At 38.6% G+C, this 20320-nt stretch overlaps 1 pseudogene; it reads left to right on the top strand.

Annotated features, from left to right (window-relative positions):
- The first annotated feature begins 9786 nt into the window (after positions 1 to 9786).
- Positions 9787 to 12294, top strand: LOC132691344 (AP-3 complex subunit beta-2 pseudogene; annotated as a pseudogene).
- Positions 12295 to 20320: the final 8026 nt, after the last annotated feature.

Raw genomic sequence — 20320 nt, 5'->3', positions numbered from 1 at the left:
TTGGCAATTCTCACAGTATTTCAAATTTTTCACTATTTGTTACGTTCATTTATGATCCATGATTACAACTTGCTGAAATGGTTACATTTACATTCTATTTATGTTTATTCTAGAGCTCTAATTTTATTAACTATTTTAACTTTTAAATTCATTTGTACACTGGTATTTTGAAGACAATGCTATTGTAAACTTAATGGACTACAGTGTTAACATAACTTTTATATGCACCGGGAAGCCAAAAATTTCATTTGACTCAGTTTATTGTGATATTGGCTTTACTATGGTAGTCTGAAACTAAACATGCAATACTTCCAATGTATGCTATTAATAGAATGCCTAGAAAAGGACATTAAAAATTTTATCATTATATTTCCTTATGTTCAGGAAGAAAATGGGAATATTAAATATGTTAACAACATGAAGATATAAAATAAGTTAAACTTCCAGATGTGAAAACTATAGTGCCTGCCACGAAAAACACATTGGTTTTCACTGATATCAGAACAGATGCTTCAGGAGAAAGGATTTATGAACTTCAAGACACATCAACAGAATCTATCCAAAATGAAATACAGAGAGGAAAAATGCAAAAAGAAGGAAAAAAAGAACGTATCAGTGAGCTGTGGGATAACTAGAAGTGGACTACCATATGTGCAACTGGAGTCAAAGGAAAACAAATCAGGGAAGGATAAAAAGATACATTAAATACAAACAAAAAATAAAAAATCAATTTGAGGAAATAATGGCTGAATTCTTTCCAAGTTTAATAAACGCTACAACCCCACAGATCCAACAAACTCAATAAATTCCCTGTACAGCAAACATGAAGAAAACAATGCAAAGGCACATTTTAAACCAATTGTTAAAAAACTGTAATAAAGGAGAAATCTTTCAAGTAGAGAAAAGCTTAACGTTTTACACAAAAGAATGAAGAATGGTAAGATTTCTCATAGGAAACTATCCAAGTCAGAACTGAACAACTCTACTAAAGCAAACAGTCAACCTAATAACTAATAGCATAAAGAAATAAGCCTTCAAAAATAAAGATTAAATACTTTCTTAGATATATCAAGCTAAAAGAATTCACCAGCAAACCTGAGCTACAAGAAATGCTAAAGAAGTCCTTCATACAGAAGGAAAATGATACAAAAAGGAAATGTGTATCCGCACTAATTAAGGGCACCAGAAATTATAAAATGTGAGTAATCATAACATATTTTCCTCTTTCATCTCTGTAAAATGAATTTAATGTCTATTATAAAAAATGACAGTGAACTGTAAGGCTTATAACATATTTAGAAGTTAAATCTACGACAACAATGTTACCAAGGCCGGAGTGGGGGGCGGGTTTGGAAGGGGTCATGAGAATAGGACACATGAAGTCATAGAGTAATATTTAAGTTATAATTTAAAGATGCACAATGAGAAATAATGGAGACTTCTCAGAAGGATGCAAGAGCATACTGATGGGCCTCCCATTCTGGAACAAATTTGAGCATCTAAATAAGTATTAGATTATAACCCACTGAATAAATTAGGACTCCATGAATCCATATTGATACAAAAGACAAAGAATAATTAGGAAAGAAGAGAAAGCTCTGCTTTTACTTTACCCCGAAATTTCATACTTTCCTGATGTCTAAGGCAGATTTTTTTTCCATCATACACATGGATGGTGTTCTATAGACCCCATCTAAATTCTTTCTGTTATAAATTGGTAAGCTAGCTCAATAAAATGAAAGACTCATTAAACTGCACAGACAGCATACTTGATTGAAGGCATGAAACAAAACTTTATCTGTATTTGGAATTTTTCTTGTTATTGCTTTTATTGATTCAGAAACAATTTGATTTTTTATTTGCTTATACATTTGTCTATAACTTTCTGCAATCTTTATGAAAATTCTGTTTTCATGATACGCCTGACCCAGTTGTGAAATCCAAGGGAAAAAAAAGGATAGGATTTTGATAAACTTATCGTAGCTGACTCTCTGAACTTTTAAAATGAAGATGGGGCACCTGGGTGGCTCAGTCAGTTGGGTGTCCAACTTTGGCTCAGGTCATGATCTCACAGTCTGTGAGTTTGAGCCCCACATTGGGCTCTGGGCTGACAGCTCAGAGCCTGGAGCCTGTTTCAGATTCTGTGTCTCCCTCTCTCTCTGACCCTCCCCTGCTCATGCTCTGTCTCTGTCTCAAAAATAAATAAATGTTAAAAAAAATTAAAAAATAAAATAAAATGAAGCTATGTGTTCCACATTAGTACTGAGCTTGATCTATTTGGGAATTTTTGAATCCGAAATAACTGCTTATGGGTAAAACTGGCTGTTATGTATGCACTCCCTGCCCCATAACTGACAAAGATCATGTTTAGTACTTCTCAACAATAAAACAAAGTTAACTAGTACTCTCTTAAGACAAGCTACAGAGGGGCACCTGGATGGCTCAGTTGGTTAAGCATCCAGCTTTTGATTTTGGCTCAGGTCCTCATCTCACAGAAGATTCCTGAGTTTGAACTTCACAGTCAGCCTGTGACTTTGCTTGGCATTCTCTCTCTCTCCCACTCTGCCCTTTCCCTGCTCACACACCCCCTCTTTCTCCTTCAAAATAGACAAACAAAAAGACTAGCCACAGAAATAAGATAAACATTTTTAGTCTCAATTTCTTTGTATTCTGATACCACATATATCGTAAAAAATGGCCATTCCAGTAAAATTTAACAAAAACTTTGAACAACAGACCCTTATCATACTAGGCATATAAGTTGTATGTATGCATATTTTGGAAAATAAAAACTCTCCAGGGAGACAGTGGAACTTAGTTTCCCTCCTTCCATCAATCCCATTTATGGACTGCCAGTAACTATTCTACGTTTAAAATATAAACTCCTTACAATCAAGTTTTATATGCTGACCATGACTGTCCCATCTTAAAAGAAAAATTCAGGTAACATTTTATTGTCTGATTTGAATATGGATTATTTTTCTTAAATCTCTAAAAATGTCAAGTATAATCTAGGTATTGAGACTAACAATAAATATTATTAAAGTAATTTGGAATGACTGTTGATACAAGTTCTCAAAAATACAGGTTCTGGGATTTATTTACAGACCACTATGAGACATACCTTAGAAAATTATCTTCAGGTAATAAATACTTCAATGAGATTCTTAAATAGAATAAAATCATCTTTATTTTCTCAGTACAAGAAATTACTTCATTTTCTTCCTAGATATATTTTAAGATGAAATGGTAGAGGATAAAGACATATTATTGCCTGTACCAAGAGGCTGAGCATTTTCAAATTTCAAATGTATTACAGGTGGCAATCACAAAATAACCCTGTAACTATATTATAAAGGAAAGACAAACATTTATAATTTTCTTTAGTTTGTTCTTTTACTATAAAAATCATTTAATGTCCCCTCCACCAACACACACACATCTACACTTCCAGTGTTTTAAGGCTGTTTTTTTTTTCTCTTCTTTTGTGACAGTGAATGAACAAGAGTTAACTTAATCTCAATAGTCAATATACTACTAGCATGAAAGCACTGAACTTTCCCAGATGAAATCATCATAGACCTTGATAATCCTCACCTTGATCCTTTAAAAAGTCAAGCCTTCTAAGCCAAAAATATGATTTGAGTTACTTGGTTATTACCTAGTAAATATGGTATCAAAATTTTAAACTTAAAATTAAAGAACATCCAAAATACAAGTAATCCAAAAGCCTTACGCTTGTCTCCAGGATCATTTCAAAAAGGATTAAAGTTAAAAACAAACACACAAACAGAAGAAAGACTATTTAAATATCAAACTTCACCAAATAACATGAAAATTTATTTGAAAAAATGAAAAGTCAGGGGCACCTGGGTGGCTCAGTTGGTTAAGTGTTCGATTCTGGATTTCAGCTCAGGTCATGATCTCATGGTTTGTGAGACTGAGCTCTGCATGGGGATGGGGGGGGGGGGCGCCTGTCAGAGTGGAGCCTGCTTGGGATTCTCTCACCTTCGTTCTCTGCCCCTCCCCCCCTCATGCGTTCATGTACTGTACATAAACAAACATCTGAGGCACCTGGGTGACTATCAGTTGAGCATCTGTCTTAGGCTCAGGTCTTGATTTCATGGTTGTTGAGTTTGAGCCCCGTGTCTGGCTCTGTGCTGACAGCTTGGAGCCTGGAGCCTGCTTCAGACTCTGTGTCTCTCTCTCTCTATGTCTCTCTCTCTCTCTCTGTGTCTCTCTGTGTGTGTCTCTCTCTCTGTGTGTGTCTCTCTCTCTCTCCCCCTTCCCTGCTTGTGCAAGTGCATGCTCACTCACTCTCTGTCTCAAAAATACATAAACACTTAAACATTTTAAAAGGCTTTAAAAAATATTTAAAAAAAAAAAATCAAAATTTAAGAAGGTATCTGCCCCTTATTTAATACAGAAAACCATCCAAGGTGTGAATAGTCCATTCGCTTATGGAGTCTAGCAAATTCTTCATTTGCTTCTTTTGTTAATAGTACCATCAACTTGTCAAAGCCTCATCCATTTAGAGATTTGAGCCAAAAAGAAGGCCAGGATGATTATGATATGCATACATAAAATTTGACATATGCAGGGGGTGAGAGCCCCACTCTCATTTTCCCGACCAACATAACAGGGCAAGGGAGGAGACTGATGGACCCAAGAAGGCCAGAGCAGAACACATGGGAAGTACACTTGAAACACAGAATTAAAGAAAGCTCATCCTTGCTTGGCATAGTCCTAAGGCTGTGTTTTCAAAAATGAAGACAGAACCATCCAGATCAATTATTCCCAGGTGTGATTATCAAACCAGCATCCCACTGAGCATTGTGAGGTTGTGTGCAGTAAGTCTATGACCAGACTTTGTGTTTGTGTCCATGTATTCGGCCTGGGTAAGGAGTTAGGTAGAACATCTGAAACTGAGTGGTGCTTGATTAAGCAAAACAGCAAGTTCTCAGGAACAGCACTGAACCTGTTAAGCATATCAGAAGATGATTGGGGGGGGGGGGGGAGTACTTATTTGGCCACTAAACTACTTTTCAGGTGAATCCTTTAACCTAGCTGATGTTAATAGCTCCATTTCTGTCAAGAGCTTTTTTATTTGCTGTACTCTCTGAAACATCATCCTTTGTCCCAGATTTTTGTTAGAGTCACTCAGTCCTCATTTCATATATTTTCTCTCACCAACCTATCTAGAGACCCCAGCATCATTCCCACCCCCAAATACTCTACTGTAGGACTCTGTTTCATTGAATTCATAGTGCTCATCGCTAGGTAAAAACACCTCAAAAAGAACTGCCTTCCCTGCTGAACTGACCTGCCCTCACTTATAATGTAACCTCTTTGACAGCAGAGATTTTTATGATTTTATTGAATAGATGCTCTATACTCAACTCCTATTAGGTGACCAATAAATGCTTATTGAACCCTATCAACCAGAATTTAGGACAGGTTTTATTACAAAGTAACTGCTTCTGTATATAACTGAAAAAAATTACTGAGATCCAATTTGCTCAAACGTATAATGAGAGCCAGGAGTGTTTTACTCTGCTAACCTAACTGTAAATATCAATAATAGACTACATGGGGGTGTATAGCAGACTCCAAAATGATTGTCTAGTTCTATCTCAATAAGAAATTAAGAACGACGAGCCAGTGTCGTTCAGCAAACAGCATCCAGATCTTAGAATAAGTTGTGCTGGTCTGGTCTTTCTTCTTGTTCTTTTGGGTTTTTTTTGTTTTTTTGTTTGTTTGTTTGTTTACTTTTGAAAGAGAGAGCACAAGAATGAACATGGCAGAGAGAGAGGGAGACAGAGAATCCCCAGCAGGCTCCACACTGTCAGCACGGAGCCCAACACAGGGTTCAAACCCAAAAATTGATCATGACCTGAGTCGAGATTAAGAATCACAAGCTTAACTGAGTCATCCAGGCGTCCCATCTTTCATCTTTTTAGTGTGTCCTAAAGTGCTTTTAATGTGTCCTTAAGTGCAGCCCTGCTGTGTCCTACAACTTGGTTTTTCCTATGTTTCAGAATTCTTCCTAGTATTATTTATGCCTGATCTTACAAGTGATCACAGTATTTTTCAAGTTTGCAATTCTTATCAATTGACTGCTATCAGGTTGCTCTGTTAATATACTTTGCCACCCAGTACGATGTATTTTTTTTTCTACCGAAAATCTAGTGATTTGCAATCCTACTTGCAGTGTTACCACCTGCACAATCTTCCATTGTTATTAGTATATACATAAGGATAAAACGTTTTTCAATGTATTATGGCCAACTTTAAAAATCTGTATTCAAGGTGTTTGAAAAATTTGACAATTGTAAAACAAAATGAAAACAACTTAAATGAAATTTTGAAATATGATACTAACAGAAAATTAAAATAATAAAGGCCAGATGACTATTCCCAAAATCCAGTTCTCTTCCCTGAGGATAGCCCAGGAAAGTTCAGGGTATGTTTTGCAGGGGGAAAAAATGTCCCTATGCATTTACAAATATATACAAACATATGGATGCTGTATTTTGAACATAACTGGTTTTTGTTTGTTAACTCTTCATTTGCTATGTGTGTTTTCTATCAACCCAGTGACAAGAGGGGAGAAGCCCTCTGCCTCTAGACCCTTACACGGCTCATTGTTGGAGAATTAAAACATGTCAAAACCCACAAGAAGATATATCTTGAAGTGAAACACCAATGAAAAACACTTTTACTTTTTCAAGTAATGCCTGGATGTTTTTAATGGGACATTGATTGTTATGCTGATGGAGAACAGGTGTCAATTGTGATGAGATGGAAAAATAAACTTTCAACGAAAGTTCTGTAGAACTAGAACTAAAACATCACACTGATAGTCCTATTTTGCTGTTTTCCACGACTGCCATTAAGTGGGAGGAGGGATGAAAAGGGTGATATTCCTCATGGTAGCAGCACAAGTGGTAGTTTCTCAGTGTATGGTCCATGAACCACGTGACGTGAAATTTTGGGGTCTGGAAGTGAAAGGTCAACAAAGAATTCTTGAGGAGTCTTCAGCGCAAAGAAGGTGGTTTTATTCAAGTATGGAGACAGAACCCATGGGCAGAAAGAGTTGCAATGGGGTTGGGAGGAATGGTTGATTATACACTTACAAGTTGGGAGGCGGTTAGGGAAAGCCTAAGCTTCTAAGGAATTTGGAAGCAAGGTTTCCAGGACTTTGAGGGGTTAACTGCTGTTAGAGTAAGGTCATTTACTGTCTAGTAAAACCTTAGTCATGAGACCCTTCACATGTATATCAGTGCACCATATGCTTGGATATTGACTGCTAAGGTCTATCTTGGAGAACAACGGTAGGAGTAGAGATAAAGGAAGTTTCCAAAAGCATTTTCATATGTTAAAGTAGACCTAACCAGAGCTGGAAGGTAGGCTAATATCAAACTAAGATTGCCTTGGCCTGTAACAAATTATTAACATTACGGAAGATGAGTAGCTTGAAGAAGGTCCATGAGCTCTAAGTTATAAGGAAATTTAATTTGTCTTTGTTCTCCATATCACCTCTCGTATATAAAAGAATAGTTAATGCATGTTTAAAAAGTGTAGGGCCCTCACCCAACCATGCTGACACGCTGCTCTGGGGCTTCCAGACTCCAGAACGTTCCTGGGTTCAACATGGGGAGGTAGAAAGATCCTGAGCTCACCTCGTCCCACAGACAAACCGAATCTGCGTGCACATATGGAACAACTCCCTCTGAAAAAAACCCTAACATCTTCCTGAGCAACTCGTGCATATCCAGTGAAAGAAGGACCACAAGGAAGCAGGAAGGTGAGTCTTGAGGTGCACCAATCACCAGCCCCCCAGCCCCACCTGAAGTCCACAGCCACATACAGTGTGGGGAAATGGGGCCTTCCCCTCAGGGAGAAGCCCCCAAAACACTTAATTCTGAAAGCCAGGAGGGCTCCTGAGCGCGAGACCCACAGGACTACGAACAACCGGACAACGGTGGACTCACCCGTCCCAGGGCTCAGCAGAGGCGGCCGGTCCGGAAGTGCCTGGACTCTCTGTGAAAGATGCGCATTTTCTAACCGCAAAGCGTGGGTCTGAGGGGCCAGGGCATCTAATTTAACACACACTCAGAGACTGCAGGCCGGCAGGCTAACTCCCGCTCTGCTCGGCTCCAGCGTCTCGCCATCTTTGTTTCGAAATCTAGGCCCCTCCCCCCACCAGGTGCGGTCCATCACCCACAGGTGGTGTTATTCCTGCCGCAGGAAGATCTTCTTCAGCTGATAGGGTGAGTGTTACCCTCTGAAATTGCAAAGGAAGGCCTCCTCTTATTGGACTCAAAGTTTTGAGCTTTCATGGACTGTTCTTAAAGCTATCTACCTTCTTAAGTCTGAATGGACTGAAGAAAAGATTGAAATATTTATAAATATCTTCAGAAATTAATTTCTGTATATTCTGCGGGAAGAGCATAGTTTGCCAGTATTTTATTTTTATTTATTTAGGTTTTTAAAAATTTTTTTAATGTTTATTCACTTTTGAGAGAGAGAGAGCACGCAAGCAGGGGAGTGGCAGAGAGAGAGAGAGGGAAGCACAGAAACCAAAGCAGGCTCCAGGCTCCAAGCTGTGAGTGCAAAGCCGAGAGAGCATAACCTGGGCCACCCAGGTGCCTCTTTATTTAGTGGGTTTTTTTTCTTTCTTTCTTTTTCTCCCTTCCTTCCTTCCTTCCTTCCTTCCTTCCTTCCTTCCTTCCTTTCTAGAGACAGAGAGAGCATGAGCAGAGCAGAGGGGCAAAAGGAGAGAGAATTTTCTTTGAGAACGGCACACGTGGAGGAGGGGCAAAGACGGGATTGGGGGTGGGGTGGGGGGGATCCAAAGTAGGCTCCACACTGAAAGCAGATAACCTGATGTGGGGCTTGAGCTCATGAACCAAACCGTGAGATCATGACCTGAGCCAAAGTCAAACTCTTTTTTTTTTTTTTTTTTTTAATTTTTTTTTTTTTCAACGTTTTTTATTTTATTTTTGGGACAGAGAGAGACAGAGCATGAACGGGGGAGGGGCAGAGAGAGAGGGAGACACAGAATCGGAAACAGGCTCCAGGCTCCGAGCCATCAGCCCAGAGCCTGACGCGGGGCTCGAACTCACGGACCGTGAGATCGTGACCTGGCTGAAGTCGGACGCTTAACCGACTGCGCCACCCAGGAGCCCCCAAAGTCAAACTCTTAACCAACTGAGCCACCCAGGCGCCCCAAGAGAGAGAATTTTAAGCAGTTCCAAGCTCCGTGCAGAGTGATGCGGGGCTCAGTCTCATGACACTGGGTTCAGGTCTTGAGCCAAAGTCAAGAATCAGATATCAACCAACTGAGTCACCCAGGAGCCCCAACAGTTTGTGTGGTATTGTAAGTCTAAGTGTAGAAACTGTGTACAGTGTAATTAGCACAGGTCTTTGCATTTTTCTGGTTCACTTGATCATCTAGGAAAGACCCACAAAATGTTTTCCAAAATGTTCTGGAGTTTTGTATGACCAGATCCAGTTATTCTTGTCACTTTGCGAAATGCCTGGCCTTGCTGACAGAGCAGTGTCTTATGTCCCCTAGGTCAGCACTTGATATGATTCCTGAGATGTGGGACCCTCTTGGCTTCCTCAGCTTCTTCCAGTCCAGCACTTCCCAGTGTTCTCTGTGGCTACTGCCAATGACTTTGATTCAAGAAGCTTCCTCTGAGGCAGGAGTTCCTATTTTTCCAAAATGCACATTTGTTACACTGAAAATTGTTAAATAAAATATTTTGTGCTCTCAATAAAAAAAAAAGCCTTCATGATGCTGGGCACATCATGCAGCCCTCTATCCTGGCCCACCCACCCCTGCACTGACCCCAATCCTGCCCTCTTCCTACTATTGCCCTCCTCCAATTTGTCTTCTACTCCGTTCTATTTGGCCCACCTCCCGTCCTCACACCTACTGCCCCTTGCTCTACCCCAAGTTCCCAGGTACCTTGGACGCTGTTCTCTCTGCAGTGAGGTGCATTATGGGGCCACCATCAACCATCCAGTATGTTTCAACCAAGTCTGAAGAGCTTCTACATCAGGTTGATCGACTCCACCCAGATCAAAATCCTAAAGCTGGAAGTGCTGAGCAAACTAGTTAATGAAACTAAAATCCTTATTGTCCTACAGAAATGCCAGACCTATATTCACAGCATGGTCAGAGACTTTAGGGCATCGTGATCCAGGCCATTGGACACTGTGCAGCTAACATAGGATGAGTCTGTGACACCTGCCTCAATGGCCTGATGCAGCTACTGTTTCACTGTGATGCGCTATTCATCACAGAGTCATTGGTCATCATTAAGAAGCTGCTGCAGATGCAGCCAGCACAGCACGAGAGTTCATAAGCTGGCAAAGCTCACAGACAACATCTAGGTGCTCCTGGCTTGAGCCAGGATCCTGTGGCTCATTGATGAGTACTGTGAGCAAGTCTCCAGTATTCACCTGATGTCCTGGGAAAAGCGGCCAAGTCCTTCACAGCAGAGCAGGACACCATCAAACTGCAGGTCATCAACTTGGCAGCCAAGCTCTACCTGACCAACCCTAAGCAGAACAAGTTGTTGACCCTGCATATACTAAGTCTGGCCAAGTCCCACAAGAACCATAATATCTGTGACTTACCACACTTCACCTGGCATTTTATCCTCTCTTCAGAGCAGGGTGGAGCCCTCAGCCACCATGCAAATAAGCTCCTCCTGGCACCCAAAGCAACCCCAGACTTGGAGTCATCCTTCAAAGACCAGACCACTTCCAGCCAGGCTCACTATCCCACCTACTAAATCCAAGGCCACAGGATACCAAGAGCTTCCAGACTGGCCAGAAGAAGTTCTAGACACATCTGCATGCAGCGTGGAGGTATCTGAATGGACCAAGTGTTCAATATGGCAGAAGAGGAAAGAGAGGAAGAGGAGTCAGGCCCCCCAGAGTCCACAAATAGACACCCAGAGTCCAAGAGTGAATCAGACAGTGAGAGCAGCAGTGAGAGCAGCTGAAGGGTCCACCAGTGAGTCCAATAGTGAAGACCAAGATGAAGGTGAGGAGAAAGGGAGAAGGAGTGAGAGTGAACCCAGTGAGGAGGAAAATGAGAAGGGGAAAATGAAGAAGGTGCCAGAGGGACAAGGAGAAGGTTTGTCTTCAGGTAAGGGCAGAGATTCCAGCTGTAGCTCATCAGCTTGAGAAGACATTGGAGCCTGAGGAGCAGCAGGTGGAACCTGCCTCCTGAAAGGAAGAAAAAAACAAAAGAAAACAAAATTAAAACCTGCCTGTGGAACAAGTAACCCTGCAGCCAAAGAAATGTCTTGGCTTGATCTACAGGACTTCTCCCTCCTAGCGTCCAGCTTGTGTCTCCTCCTACAAGTGTATCCACCAGTCTGGCTGCTGGCCTGGAGGGCCTGACATTCACAAACAAACAAACAAACAAAAAAGGCCCTGATGCCCTTGCTGCTGGGTCCAGTATCGAGGGTTGGAAGGCAGGAGCTGTGGCACCTTGTAACTGGTGAGGGCATCCAGCCTTTTTGTCCAGGGCCCCCACATGGTATCTGTGCATACCCACTTTTCCAACAGCTCCAATACTCCCACCAAGGGCCTGCATATGGGCACCCCTAAACTGCCTGCAGGTATTAGCATCCTGAAATTGAGCCCCTGGCACCCAGAGAATCTGTCACTGCTGTAATGGCATTAATTTCTGTGACTCAACTTAGGTGCTCAACTTCCAGCTATGAATCCAAACCCAACAGTTCCACATCTCCATTCAGCCACCCATTGCATAGCAGATGACCCCTGAGTGTGTTCAAGATTGAGAATGAGTTCAAGAAGGTATAAGCAAAGCTGATGGACATGAATGAGATTACAGGGAAGATCAAGCTGCCAGACACCTGTCAGAGTGACCACAGTGTTTTACAGAAAGTGACTGCCACTGCCAACCTTGATTGTGTCTCTTGTCAGACATATGACAAGTACAGGTTTGAAGGGAGGATGCTGACCAGTGGGACACTGGCCCTGCTGATCCTGGACACCCTGCCTGCTGGAGCTGCCTCACTGATAGTCAACAGTGAAAAGATGGTGACTGGCACTGTGCTGGTGAGGGACATGGTACATTGTCTTATTCAGTAATTCCCAAGCGTTGTGACCTCTTTGGCCCCTACCTGTTACTCCATCATGACATCTGGGCTGTTAGCCTCTCTCTCTTTTTCTTTCCCTCACATCAGACTTCTTATCCAAGATAGCATCCACGGGGATCCTCTCTCCATCTGGTCATGACCAGGCTCCCCCAACAATTCCCCTCCCCATGAGTTTCCAGTGACCTGTGCAGAGAGACATAGCAGCTGCTCCCTTCAGTCCTCCCAGATCTCTGTAGCTATTTATGTAGCAAGATCTCAGTATTCTACCTAATATATTTTATAACATATATACATGATGGATAATACCTAGACTTATTGTGATCATTTTGCAGTATATACAAATATCAAATAATTATGCTGTATACCTGAAACTAATATAATGTTGTATGTCAGTTACATCTCAATAAAAAATAAATACATAAAATAAAATGTGTATTGCTGAGCTATAGTCCAGGAACATCAAGTCAGAATATCTGGGGGTGAGCCTAGAAATCTTCCTTTAAAAAGTGTCCAAGATGATTTTAAAGCAGCATAAAGGTTTTTTAAAAAAGTTAATGGCATGCCTTAGACACCTCTAGTTTCACCCTTGCACCCTCTCCATCCTGGGCTTTTCCATATTGGACCAGCCCTTCAGAGGGGATTCTGATAAACTGTCACTGAGGCACCTGAGAAAATTACCAAAAAGGTAAATAACTGATATCTCAGGATGCTGCTCATTCTACAGGAGCTAGTCAACAATACTCAAACAAATGAGCATCTACTAAGACACAGTTCTTGAGAGGCAATTCTCCAAACTCAAAGAAGAGTGGGATTTCTAACCGTAAGGAGTTTACAATCTGATAGGAGACAATGTTACACATAAAAGTTATGTGAGGAAAAAAGAAAATATAGTCACCTTAATTACTTGGGTAACTGTCTTGACGTTTAAATCTACTTCAACTATAGAGGTTGAAACCGTGAATAGTCTTCTAACCTCCAGTCCAGGGTTTTCCATCAAATATCCCAAATACATAATCATAATGTAGTCTAGACTTTTTAGATTCTTGTCTGGAAATTTATTTTGTTTTACTCTATCTATAACAGACTATAATCTAGAATTTAAAAGTATGTCTCCTTTCAAATATCCTGGATTATTTTCTCAAATTAGAATCAGAAATTCAATCACTTTCAAATCTTCTACTGCTTTTGTAGTCAAAAGTAATACATGACAGCTGTTATTTTTCCGTTCATTCAATCAAATTAGTAAACCCAGAGTAATCTATATCCTTGGATACTAAAGATTGTTAAAACTTAGTCCCTATTCTTATGATCCAAAGCTTGAGAGATATAGCATATATCTATCTATATCTATATCTATATCTATACACACACACACACACACACATATATATATATACACATATATATGTGTGTGTATGGCATATATATATATATATATATATATATATATAATCTCATGTCCTGATTTTAGAATATACATACATATATGTATGCAACATATCACAGTATATCACTGTCTGATTCACTCTCAGATTCTGGCTGCTTATCTGTGGATTCTGTGGGGCTTGACTCCTCTTCTCCTTCCTCTTTCCCCAGATGGAACACTTGGTCCATTCAGGTACCTCCACATTGCTTGGCAGATAATGATTTTAGAATGCATGGAAATGAGTGAAATTACTACACAGAAAGTAGTTCTATATGAGTTGGGTAGAGAGGGAGCACATATTTTAAGCCAGCAGGGATATGGGTAGGTGACAGATAAGGCAAAGAATCTTATTTTAGCAATGCAGAAGTAAAGGACCTGTAATGATCTACTCAGTGAAAAGAATGTGCTCCTTAAATAGTCGCTATCTGACATGCTTTTTCCATTTGATAACTAGATTAACTGTGACACAATAGGATTTAGGGCATGGGGAGGGAAGGAAGAAGAGCTCTCACCATAGAACAGAAATAGGGCTAAAGAATGGGGTTGCCTTGCCCCACCAAGTGGAGATATGTCATTTGTGAATGAAAGCACCCATCAAAGAATTTCCAGTGTGAAATCCTGGGATGGCTTCGTTTGTCACCCAGCCTCCTTCTCCTAGCTGTGGCAGGAGTCTCAGATGCTAATTGTCACCATAAGTCCCTAGATTTACACACTGAACACTATGACATAATCCTGGATGAAGACAAGGAGATTGGGGAAGACAGATCTCTTCGGTCCTGCTGTGAGAGTAGAGAAAAGCAAACCCAAAGCTAACTTGACAAGTTTCCCTTTAATTGATTTAAATTAGGAATTCCTCCAACATCCAAACTGTTTTCTAATTAAGTTCGATATGAATGATGGCCCATATTGCAGGTGGTTGAAAGGTGAGTTTTCTAAAATAATAATGAATTAGGGATGTAATCTAGTTTTGTGGAGGTGTAATCCATGCTATTCAGATGACATCTTTCAACATAGTTGTGGGGGGTTGTTCCAGTGTCAGTGTTAAGATTATTTTAGGTTTTAATAAAATGGTAGATCCTACTCAAAAAGCCTTCCAAATGCTAAGGTTCATTTTAAAAATAATTTTGATGGATGTATTTTTGTTCATTTTAAAAATTGATATGTGCTCATAAAAAAATATTTGGGATACAGAAAATAGAAAAATAGGAAAAAAAAGAGTACCCATAATATCGGATGTAATCACTGATAATTCTATAACATTTTTGGCATACAGATTCCCCAGATATATCCCCCCACAATTATCCCCTCTTTGCTTTGCTCCAACTTGCTTTTACGAAAAACCTACATTAGTACTAGCTATTTTCACTAACCAAACAAAATCTGAAGAACACTTTCATTTTACAAAATAGTAATTGCTTTTTTGCTTTATGCCATTTTAGCTTGCAAAAGGTTTCATAGAAAAACTCTACTTTTAGATAGTGGGGAAATCAGTACTTCTCTCATGCTTTATATTTTAACCTTTACATAATTTGGAGATCATATTAAATATTGTATATATAAAGTACATGTTTTCATGAAATATAAAGCAAATATGTGTCCATGATATTTCAATACTTTGCAAAGGCAAAGTTAATCCTTGCATACTATTTCTTCATGTAAAGTGTGCCATATTTTATTTGTCCATTCTTCTTTCAATCATAAGTGCCATTTTCGAGTGTTCAAAATTTTCAAGAAGGCTATACAATATGGATATTAATGTGCATATTTTAACTTTTAGCTGGTTTTGATTTTTTGGTTTGTTTGTTGACTTCTCAGGATTTCTTTCCAGAAATAAGATCAAGACATACCTAAGAGTGTAATGTATTTTGTGACATTTTCTGAAAAGGTTACCTCAATTTTTGCCTCACCATCAGGGTAAAACTGTCCACATACTATAACCATTCTCATATTAAATATTCTAATTTTTGTATTTGCTCATTTTCTCTAACACTGAAGCCAGATTTGTATTTATTTGATTGCTTAGAGGTAGAATATTTCCATAGGTGTTTTCAGTCAGTATACTCTTATAAAATGTCTATTCAAACCTTTTTTTTTTAAACACGTGAAAATAATGTTGTCAATTCCTTATTTTTAAAGGATATGGTTGATTTGTGGATAGATTTGCCATAAAAAATGTGCATGGAAATTCACTCTTCTGTGGTTATGGCTCTCACAAAAGTTCAGTAAAATTACCTCAACTTAAACAGTACTAGGAATTAATTCCCTCTGACACACACACTCACTCTCCCATCAAACTTTTTTTAGCCTTCAGTCACCTATGCAGCATGTTCAGATAGTACTCAGGAAGAATGGACCCTGGGTTCCCTTTCAAGGAAGGTGGACTCTGGGGCCTTGAACAGAGAGAAAATATCTCTGGGTTCCACATCTTCATTCTTCTCCCTACATCACTAACCACGCACCAGTGGCCAGAGAACAATATGATGGCTCCATCCAGAGACTCTGATTTCCTTTCAAAAGTTGCTGAGATTTCAAAAGTTTGATCCACTGGAAGGAGAAAAATGGTTGACAGGTGGCAAAACAAACAAACAAAAAATACTCTCCTATAAAACCTCTGGTTAGAGAAATATTTGTGCTTCACAGTGAGCTCATCGGAGATAAATAAATATATAAATGAATAAATATATTATATTTCTTTATAGGGGAGAATACTGCAAATTCAATGAAATCAGTTTTGCACACGCTTTTTCTTTCTCCACACCAGCTCTCTATTATGGCAATTTTCCACAGAGATTTCAAAAGTATTAGGTTTATTGTTTCTGCTACTGCCTAAGACGACTGTCCATTAATAAATATATCTAAAATAACAGACATTTATTTTTGAGTCAATGCACATGTTTATACTTAGCTAATGTAAAAGGGGATTTACTCTTGGCCAGTTCTGTATAAAGTACATTTCTCTATCAAAAAAATATGGTTTTCTTAGCCAACCAACTGCTCTGTAAAATTTGGGATATGCTTCTATGGCAGGGGGAGGGGGGGATTGAAGTAATTCAGTAAGAAAATTGTAACTAAAAGTTCTATTATTCAGTTCATATTAAAATTGAAATGAAATGAAAATATAATAAGACTCAAAATAAATTTGAAGTATGAATATAACATGAACTATTAGTAATAATAATATTTTTCCCTGCTAGAAAGTGAATAAATGGAATACATTTCTCATTCCATTTCTCTCTCAAGCACTTCTACATGTATTGTTCCGTGAGGGATTTTTATTGTCATTTATTTCCAAACTTCTGACCTTGGTTTCCTTGACTGCAAAATAAGGTTAATATTTCCTACCCCATTATACCTTTATGAGAATTACAAGAGAATTACATGTAAATTAAATACCATATAGCCTCGCATTTGGTAGGTGTTCATTAAAGTGTATTTCTATCAGGTCGCCTTTGTCTTAAGTACTATAAATTATGTATGGCATAATCCATAACCTTTTAGTCTTATTTAGAGTGGGGCAAAGAGAACCAACTGCTGTTTTATCATTTGAGAGAATATGGCAAAACCTAAGAAAGGAAGTCTTCATTCTGAAAGCTTAAAGGCATCAATTGATTCATTTTTGTCAGCAATGTCCCTCCTTTTAAAGAGGATCAATACAGCAAGATGCAGGAGAGAATCTCTCTTCTGATCATTGATGAAGGGAAACGTTAGCTATACTTTTTAAACATATATGGCTAGCAGAGAGAAATAGGGAATGACACTTCAGGGTCCACAGTAGAGGAACAAAACGGAATGTTTGAGGGAAATGCAAAGGGACTATTAAGGGTGTCTCACAAATCAAGCCTTTGTTAGGTGTCTGTGACTGTGAAGCTGTCAGGATTTGTTTAACTAATGACTCTCACTTGTTAAAATTTTAACCATCGCTCCTTTTGCCGCATTTCAAAAGACTCATAACATTCCTTTTATTATTTGTTTCCTGTTTGACAATATGATTTCACATGAGTATCTCTTATCACTTAACAATATAAGGACAGTTATTCAACTCTCGGACCCTTCATCCTCCATTCTAGTTTAGCCATTTGTTCTTGTTCTAGCAGACAACTTCTGTCCTCTTCTCTTCTACTTGAAGTTCTAGACTTCTTCCAGGATAAGCAAAGCACGTAGGGACTGAGGAAGTAGACTGGATTTAAGAAGACGGAATGTCAGGTGTCATTTTGGGGCACGTGGTCAAACTGTTGAAATAGTTGAACGTTTATGGAAACACTCTGCTAAGAAATGTAGTTATATCACCTTATTCAATAGCCATTATAGTCCTGTGAGATAACAATTATTTTCATATTCATTTTGTGGACAAGAAAACTATGCCTTAACAAGGCTAAGTAACTTATTCAATGTACCCTATTGGTGTATTTCCAATAACCGCTGGCTATTCTTTGAAAATAAGGGCTGTGAGACAACTTTATAAAGTTTCATGAAAAAACCTGTAAAGCTTTTGGGTTTCCATTTTATAAATGAGAGTTAATTAATTTGCCTAAGTTTGCACAGCTAAGTAAGTGACACAAAAGGATTTGATCACAAACCTATATACATTTGATCTTAAATCTACTCCATAGTTCTTGACTGTCATGTATCTCTTTTGGTATCTGCCTGTTAATGGGTATTGTAAATGACAGAAAAAAAATGATAACATTTTGTCCTTTCCCTCAATATGCTTAGAACATACCAGGAGAAATGGCTTTGATATTAAAAAAAAAAAAAGTCTAGAACCTAATGTATTTAGTGAGGATGGTCACCAGACAAAAACAGCAGAGAAACTATGAGATCAGATGAGAGAGGAGAGATTTGAAAAAACCTGGATGAGAAATGGGTAGGCCTCCAGCCATTCTCTTAAGTGATAGGATTATGTAAGAAGATGTGTATCAGCAATTATGAAATAAATTCAGAGAATTGACAAGACAGCCATTCTAAGAGAATGAAGCTCTTCATCCATAGTGATACAACTTTAATACTTTAGTCTCCATCTATTAAGAGATTTAAATAATGTTGATAATGGTTGTTCTGAAATTTACCTTAGGCTTAAAAAGAAAAAAAAAGGTTTGTTGGAAAATTTTGGAATGAAAACAAAAATACCTGGGATGCTTTTTAATGTCTTTGATATTTTTAATTACCTGTAAGACCCTTTAAAATATTTGCATATTACATTCCCTTCAATATAGAAACTGCATTTGAAAAAAATGTTAATAATATAATAACTCTAAGAAGTGCTGTATCGATGATCCCCTAGTTGTTAATAGGATTTTTACTTTCCTGGTTGTACTAACTTGGTATTTTTGAAAGAGTAAAATGTGGTGATTGTTCAGACCTGTTTAATCCCTGTCTCTTCTACTTACTCGCTTTGTCTGCAAACCTTTGGAAATTATTTCTTCACTTGCCAAAAAGAAGGTTTCACATTCTGAGGATTAGTGGATTCAATGAAATGTATATATAGAAAGGAGCCTGGTTTCTAGTATCTAGAGACATTTAGCAAATGTTAGTTCTTTTTCGTTAGGCAAAATGCCTGCTATTATGCCTGGCAGTTATTGGGATTCAAAACATATAGTCCTCCTAACTCTCCCCCAAATTAATAGATAATCGTTAGCAGAGAAATACTTTCATGTTACATATGTGATTTCCATGCAAAGGTTGAAGCACTCTTGATTCTTCCCCTCTTCCTCCTCATCAGCATTATGATAAAGACAAAGGAAGATTCTGCTTTCTCTCCTTGCTGTCAGCTGTGAATTAGAAGAAACACTAGTTACAAACTGAACAAAACACACATCAGCAGTGAATAGTAAATAATGGAAGTTATCATTATAATTAAACACCTGCTCAGCCACGAAGTCACTGATTTTAAGTTTAATGAATAAATGAGGCACTCTGCTAATATTTTACTTTAATTTTCTGAGAAGCACAAGATAAGGGTATCTTTTAAAACTTCATTGGATGGGGCACCTGGGTGGCTCATTTAGTTAAGCATCTGACTCTTGATTTCAGCTCCAGTCAGGACCTCACGGTTTCATGCATTCAAGCCCCAAGTCATGCTCTACAGTAACAGCATGGAGCCTGCTTGGGATTCTCTCTCTCCCTCTGTCTCTGCCATTCCCCCACTCATACTGTCTCTCTCCACCCCACCTCAAAATAAATGAACTTTAAAAAAAATAAAAATAAAACTTCATTGGAGAAGAGTGAATTTTCAGCATATTTATCTCAAGGAAAGAAAGATAAAACAATTTAGAGAACAAAATTTATAAATAGGGGAAGAAGGACCTGTGATGAAAAAGAAAATATGGCACCAAAAATATTGATGACCTGGAAATCCACTAGTTGTTATATAGTAAAGTTTTAAGGAGAGAGAAAATGACTCAGATGTCATTTGATATTATTTGTGCTGCTTGATGGACTTCTTTGCAAGAGAATCATGTAATTCTCAAAATATGCATGTGAGTTAATCTTGCCAGTTTTAAGTGTCCTAAGGGTAAGATGAAAGAACAAAAGAAACATAAATGGAGAAGAAATACCTACTTGGTTCCAGGCACTTTGTATCAATGATCATTACATGAGGTAAATACGCTTGAAATTGACTCAGAGCTATTTGACATATTACTCAAGATCATAGTGTTAATTCATGAAGACTAAGGGTTAACACCTAGGTAAGTTTCACTAAATCCATGGTTTTCCATGATACGCTTTGCCTCCAAGAAAAAGATCT

Source organism: Panthera onca, chromosome E2 (assembly GCF_046562875.1).
Source record: "Panthera onca isolate mPanOnc1 chromosome E2, mPanOnc1 haplotype 2, whole genome shotgun sequence".
Lineage (NCBI taxonomy): Eukaryota > Metazoa > Chordata > Mammalia > Carnivora > Felidae > Panthera > Panthera onca.
This window is presented reverse-complemented; position numbering and strand designations above follow the sequence as displayed.